This window comes from Anomaloglossus baeobatrachus, chromosome 7 (genome assembly GCF_048569485.1).
Source record: "Anomaloglossus baeobatrachus isolate aAnoBae1 chromosome 7, aAnoBae1.hap1, whole genome shotgun sequence".
NCBI lineage: Eukaryota > Metazoa > Chordata > Amphibia > Anura > Aromobatidae > Anomaloglossus > Anomaloglossus baeobatrachus.
In genome coordinates this window covers 98,589,839-98,595,888 of record NC_134359.1, presented here as the reverse complement: position 1 = coordinate 98,595,888, position 6,050 = coordinate 98,589,839, and the positions used below count along the sequence as shown (strand labels likewise).

At 56.6% G+C, this 6,050-nt stretch overlaps 1 pseudogene; it reads right to left on the bottom strand.

Annotated features, from left to right (window-relative positions):
* Nucleotides 1–3,968: 3,968 nt before the first annotated feature.
* On the bottom strand, nt 3,969–4,880 carry LOC142246630 (cathepsin W-like; annotated as a pseudogene).
* Nucleotides 4,881–6,050: the final 1,170 nt, after the last annotated feature.

Here is a 6,050-nt window from a genome sequence, read left to right as displayed (position 1 = left end):
GTTAGCGAAGGGAACCTCTGGGGTTTCCCAGCAGTCAAGACCCGATTGAAGGCAACAGCTCACACCGTAGAGGGAAACACAGTCACCGCCAAGGCTACAGTTCCCAGGGCCAGAGCCTGCGGGCAAAAGGGGCTCCCTCAGCATCCATCCAAGCTGGGGAGCGGGTTACCGGTGGGAAGCCATTGGAACCGTAAACACATCACAGGTGCATGGAAAGGCAGTCACCATCAACCTACCGGGAGGAGAACAACCGCAGCCGCCTGTGGGACCCGTCCATCCAGCCGTTTGTTTGACCAGAGACTCTGTGTGAATTACTGGCTGAGTGAGTACCACCATGCCGTGCGGCACAGCGCTGCCCCCGCGACCCTGCACCTCACCAGGCCCCGTAACCCGCCTGCCAACCCTAAAACCCTCCCCGGGGCCCCGGGACAACCAACCCCCCTACCCACGGAGGGGAGAACCAACATCCAAGCTTCTCCCTGTCATCCCTCCTGGGATCCCCGTCCAGAGCAGCGGTGGTGTCACAACTTCACCACAACCGTGGGTGGCGTCACGGACAATATCCCCAAACCACACACCAACCCCCCTTTCACTCACGGGCGAGGAACGCTGCTCGAGTCCCCGGGATCCGGCCCACAGTTCGAGCCACCACCGAACAGCAGCAGCAGCCGGACCCGAGCAGTGGGTGAGCGCAGCGTCCCCTCCTCCGCTCGCGACAACTTGGCGTCACGAACAGGATCTTACCGCTCTGCCGTCTGGTAGAGGTGCGCCTTGTGACTGCCGGAGGTGTCCGGCTGAAAATTTGGAGAAGCCGCCATTTTGGGCGCAAAAAGTCCCCGCTCAAGCATCTTCCCGAGTAGTGGAAGCACGAAAGCCGAAACCCCGCCCCTGTAGAGGAGGAGCCGGAAAAAGACTAAGGGGGACGGATGGCGTCTGGCCGCATGTAGCCCGCGGCTATAAAAGCGGGGACGCCAGGACCCTGCGGCCATCTTTTTGTTCTTGGAAGAGGCCGCTGCAGCGATGCATCATCCGTCCCGTAGCCCCCGGGACCGCGGCGTGGGTGGAGGTCTGGACCGCCCAGCTACAACAACGGCTGCAGATCCGCGTGCAGCTCCTCCTGGAGGAGTGGGAGGCCGACATTGCGGAGGTGGTGGCGGCTATAAGGAGACGCGAGGTGGAGGAGGATTTGGAGGAGCAGGTAAGAGACCCACGTCCCTGTATTCCAGAAGGATCGGCCACTGCGGCTGAGGGGCCCGGCCCGCGCCCGCTCACCCTGCCGCCTCCCCCGCTATCCACGTTAGTCATTACCGCCCCGCCACTAGGCCCGCTACCTGCCCAACCGGTAGCGGTACCCCGCCTGTCCGCCCAAGGGGACCGATCTGCAGCCGAGGCCCGTGACCGTGCAGCACCGCTCCCTTGGAAGACGCCGAAGGCCGAGCCCGTTGGTGAAGTTGTACCGGAGGCACCGCTGATCGTGCCTGACCCCGTATTGGCCCCGGCAGCCCGTTTCGTGCAGGAGGAGGCGGAGGCTTAGCAGGAGAGGATCCCTGTGCCCGTTCCCCACACCTCGGCTGAGGTTGCGCTGGGTCGCCGCTGCAAGGCAGCACCCCAGGCCAAGTCACCGCGGGACATTCCACCCAGATTGCCAGTGGTGGGCAGCGTCAAGGAGGTCTCGCGGGGCCCGACCCGTGCGCAGGGGCTCGCAGCAGCCCCATATTGGGACAGGGAGCCGACACCGCTGGGCCTGGAGATGCCGAGAGGGAGAGAAGGAAGGCGGAGCTGGTGGCCCACACTATTGAAGAAAAAGAGCGCCTCCGAAGAGCCACCTTTCGGGTGCGGGACCCGAGATACGAAGGACAGGTACGGAGATTTGATACCCGAAGGAGGTATGGCTTCAATTATGAACCGGGCCTGGAGGCTGAAGTTTTCGTGGCCTGGAGAGATGTGAATGATCACCTACCGGAAGACCATCCCAGCCGCAATCTGCTCCCCGGTGACCTCGTCAACTACACCCGACATTGTGGGGAGAGGGGATGGTACGCCCTGGGTGTCCAGCTGAGAGTAGGCCAGGGGCTTCAAGCTCCTGCTCAGCCCTCTACCCCGGTCGGTGAGCTGGACCTGAAGTGAAGCCGGCGGTCCCCCGCCAAAAGGTTGTCCCCGTTGGGACCATCAGCACCTTTGTTGTACAAGTTGAAAGTTTTGAATGATAAGTGAAGATTAATCAACCAAAGAAGTTTACCTGATTGAACCGTGATTAAACCGGCCGTTGCTGGCAACTGTTGTCCCCGTAGGGACTGTCTGCAACCGTTGAGTAAGGAACTGCTTACGGACAAGCCCGAGAACTTGCAGGGCAACCACAAACTTAGTGGAGTGTAAATAAAAATGTTTGTTGGCTTGAAACCGTTGCCGCCTCCGGAGAGGCTGATTTGGGAGGATGGGCCTGGAGGAAAGGGATGGCCCAGGCCCGCCACTACCGTAACCGGTGGCGATCCTCCGGGGGTTCAGGGGTCCCCATGGACGCGGGTCCCCTGAAAGAGACTGAACCCGCTCGGGCAACTTGGTGCTGGACTGGGGTCAAGGGGTGCTGCCCACTTCTTAGGGGCAGCATCAGGGCCAGGTTGTTTGGGTGGGAGAAGAGCGGAAGCCGTACCGTTGAAAATGTTTGTGATGTTTTTTTATAAGTGCTTTTACCGTTTTTACTCTTTTTCAGTTGTGAAAATAAAACCGGTGATGGACGGGCAGCCCGCGGACGGTCTGCATTTTACTAAGGGGGAATGTGGCGCCCTGGACAAGCCAGGTCGTCATAGGTACTACACCAACACACCCTACACCCCGGCTAGGCACACCTAAGTCAAACACAAATCCTTGTTGCCTTCCTCCAGGGGCTGATGTCCACACCAGGGGGTGGGCCAGGCGGTTGGTCCCGCCCACCGAGGAGTTCACAGTCCTGGAGGCGGGAAGAGTTTCAGATCAGTTTTGGAGAGTGAAGTGGTAGTAGAGACTGACCGTGTCCGGGTGTGTGGCCCGGGCACCCAGCAAGGTTGGCAGACGGTGGTGACCGTCTGCAGGAGAGGCTGATTGGAGTGAACCGTACGGACTGGGGACGGGCGGTGGCCCGCCGGTACCGGATCGGGGAGTGAAGAGAAGCCAGCACCATTCGGCAGGGCCTACGGACCCCGACCAGGCTAGGAGGCGCCGTAAAACCGGTCAAATCCGTTAGCGAAGGGAACCTCCGGGGTTTCCCAGCAGTCAAGACCCGATTGAAGGCAACAGCTTACACCGTAGAGGGAAACACAGTCACCGCCAAGGCTATAGTTCCCAGGGCCAGAGCCTGCGGGCAAAAGGGGCTCCCTCAGCATCCATCCAAGCTGGGGAACGGGTTACCGGTGGGAAGCCATTGGAACCATAAACACAACACAGGTGCAGGGAAAGGCAGTCACCATCAACCTACCGGGAGGAGAACAACCGCAGCCGCCTGTGGGACCCGTCCATCCAGCCGTTTGTTTGACCAGAGACTCTGTGTGAATTACTGGCTGAGTGAGTACCACCGTGCCGTGCGGCACAGCGCTGCCCCCACGACCCTGCACCTCACCAGGCCCCGTAACCCGCCTGCCATCCCTAAAACCCTCCCCGGGGCCCCAGGACAACCAACCCCCCTACCCACGGAGGGGAGAACCAACATCCAAGCTTCTCCCTGTCATCGCTCCCGGGATCCCCGTCCAGAGCAGCGGTGGTGTCACAACTTCACCACAACTGTGGGTGGCGTCACGGACAATATCCCCAAACCACACACCAACCCCCCTTTCACTCACGGGCAAGGAACGCCGCTCGAGTCCTCGGGATCCGGCCCACCGCTCGAGCCACCACCAAGCAGCAGCAGCAGGCGGACCCGAGCAGTGGGTGAGCGCAGCGTCCCCTCCTCCACCCGCGACACATGTTTGATCGAAAATGGACTTTAAAAATCCATTTTATCCATAATCTTCCCCCCAGCTGTTTTTTAAGAGCCAATGAGGTGAATTCTTATCTTTTAGATAATATCCAATTAGTAAAACTACATGGTCTACAGTAGGCTCACAGGATTTACGTTAAATCACACCTCCTCCGTAATTCTTCAAAAGAGTACTGTTGATGACCACAGCAATGATCCCATTATAATTGGCCATTGCATGTTCATTTTTAGGGAGCATTAGGAAGTCATATATGGAAGTTTTTAGAGAACTAGTACTTCTACAGTTCCATGTTACCCCTACATATTCGTATTGTCTTTCATTTACTAATCCCTGTCGTTTCATGACAGTTATATAGGCATCCTAAAAAATGTCCTCCTCTACAGCCAGGCTCATAAGGACCAAAAATCCCGAATTTGCTGAACTGATACATTTACTGGATGTCCATGGATTCCCCACTGTGCTTCAATGTTTCCAACAGCAGCAAAAGCCCAACAGGAACCACATTTGCCCTGAAATTTAGCTTGGGAAATGACTCCTGGCTTGCGCTAATCACAAAATTCATGAACTGGTATAGCTTCTATTTTTAGTTGCTTCACATTTGAAGGAAGGTCATCAACGTAACTCAAAGTATTTCTTGTGAATTCTTCATCTGTAAGGTCACTGAATTTGGTGACCCCATATTTTGCTGTTTCTCTCTCTGTAGACGACAGGCAGTGTTTAAATTTGAGGTAAAAACAGACAATATTGGTATTCTTCTGGACTCTTCTTAACCTTGCTATATCTTTTTATAAACTTCTCTAACTCTTCACTTATGTACAGTACAATGAGAAATTTGTCCGGTAATCTGCTCTGTCCGGTCTCTTCTTTCCTCCAGTATTCAGCATGCTCCCTGGGTATCTTCACTATTTTGATCAAGAAGTCTTCTGACATCTGCTTGCGCCTTGGTCTGAGTCTCTGTCTTTGGTTATGTGATGCCCCTGGACTATCAGGTCGTCACAGGGTATTGCACAATCTACCCTCCTGTGCAGTATCCACCTCCCTCTTGGTCATGGGTCCCTAACAAAATGGTGTTGCCTACAACAGCAAATCAAATTCTATATACACCCTGCACCACACCCACCAGACACACCAGTGGACGGTTTGAGTGGAATAGAGTCGCCCACCTGGGGGGTCGGGGAGGGGAGGTGAGGAGTGTAGTCAGTCGGTTAGTCAGTCTGTTAGAGAGTCGTCGGTTAGTAAGTGGTGGTGGAGAGAGCAGCCCTCCAGCTGTGAGGAGCTCTGAGGAGGTCGGGAGCGGTGACTCCCATAAGGAAACTGTCTAGGTTGCAGACGGTGGTCTGGGCCTAGAGGAGTCTAACCACCCGATCGCAGGGGATGGTGGCAAGGGGCTTGGATCTGTCGAACAGGACAGCTGGCAGCCTTGCACCATCACCCGTCCGGGACCGAGGCACGACGGGGTACATGGACCCTAGGTCGGGGAGTCGCTGCATGCAACCCGATAATTTACTTCTGTATAACGGAGCCTTCAAGATTTGTTCCCAACTGCTCCAACATCGGGGAATTAGCGCAACGAGGGGGATAGGACTTTCCACCCAAAACGGTACAGAAAATCCCAAGCGTGAGCAAGCTCCCACACTTAACCACAGTGGGGAGCGGGACCCGGCAAGTTTCACACTTGCGGGACCACCAGAGAAGTAAACTTAGTGCCAGGAGGCAGGTCGCGAATCACCAGGCAGCACCATTGGGGACGGGTTACAAACTAGCTCCCCTCAGCGGCAGCGGTGTTCAGAGATTTGGTTTACCCGGTTGTCGGTGTCTGCTTAATGGACTGAGTGAGTACAAGAGTGATCCCTACATCCCACGGCCTTATCCTCCCACCGAGTCCCAGGGCATTCCCCCTACCCATGGAGGGTCACAACACCTGGCTGCCCCCCGTCATCACCCCGGATACTCCCCAACGGCAGCAGCGGTATTCACCCCAGTTACCGCGCACCACGGGTGGTGTCACAAACTCTATAACCCCTTGTAAATAAATATCCCCTTCATTTGAGCGGCCGCACGACCCCCGGGTCCGGAACCCTTGAGCCACTGAGAACCCGG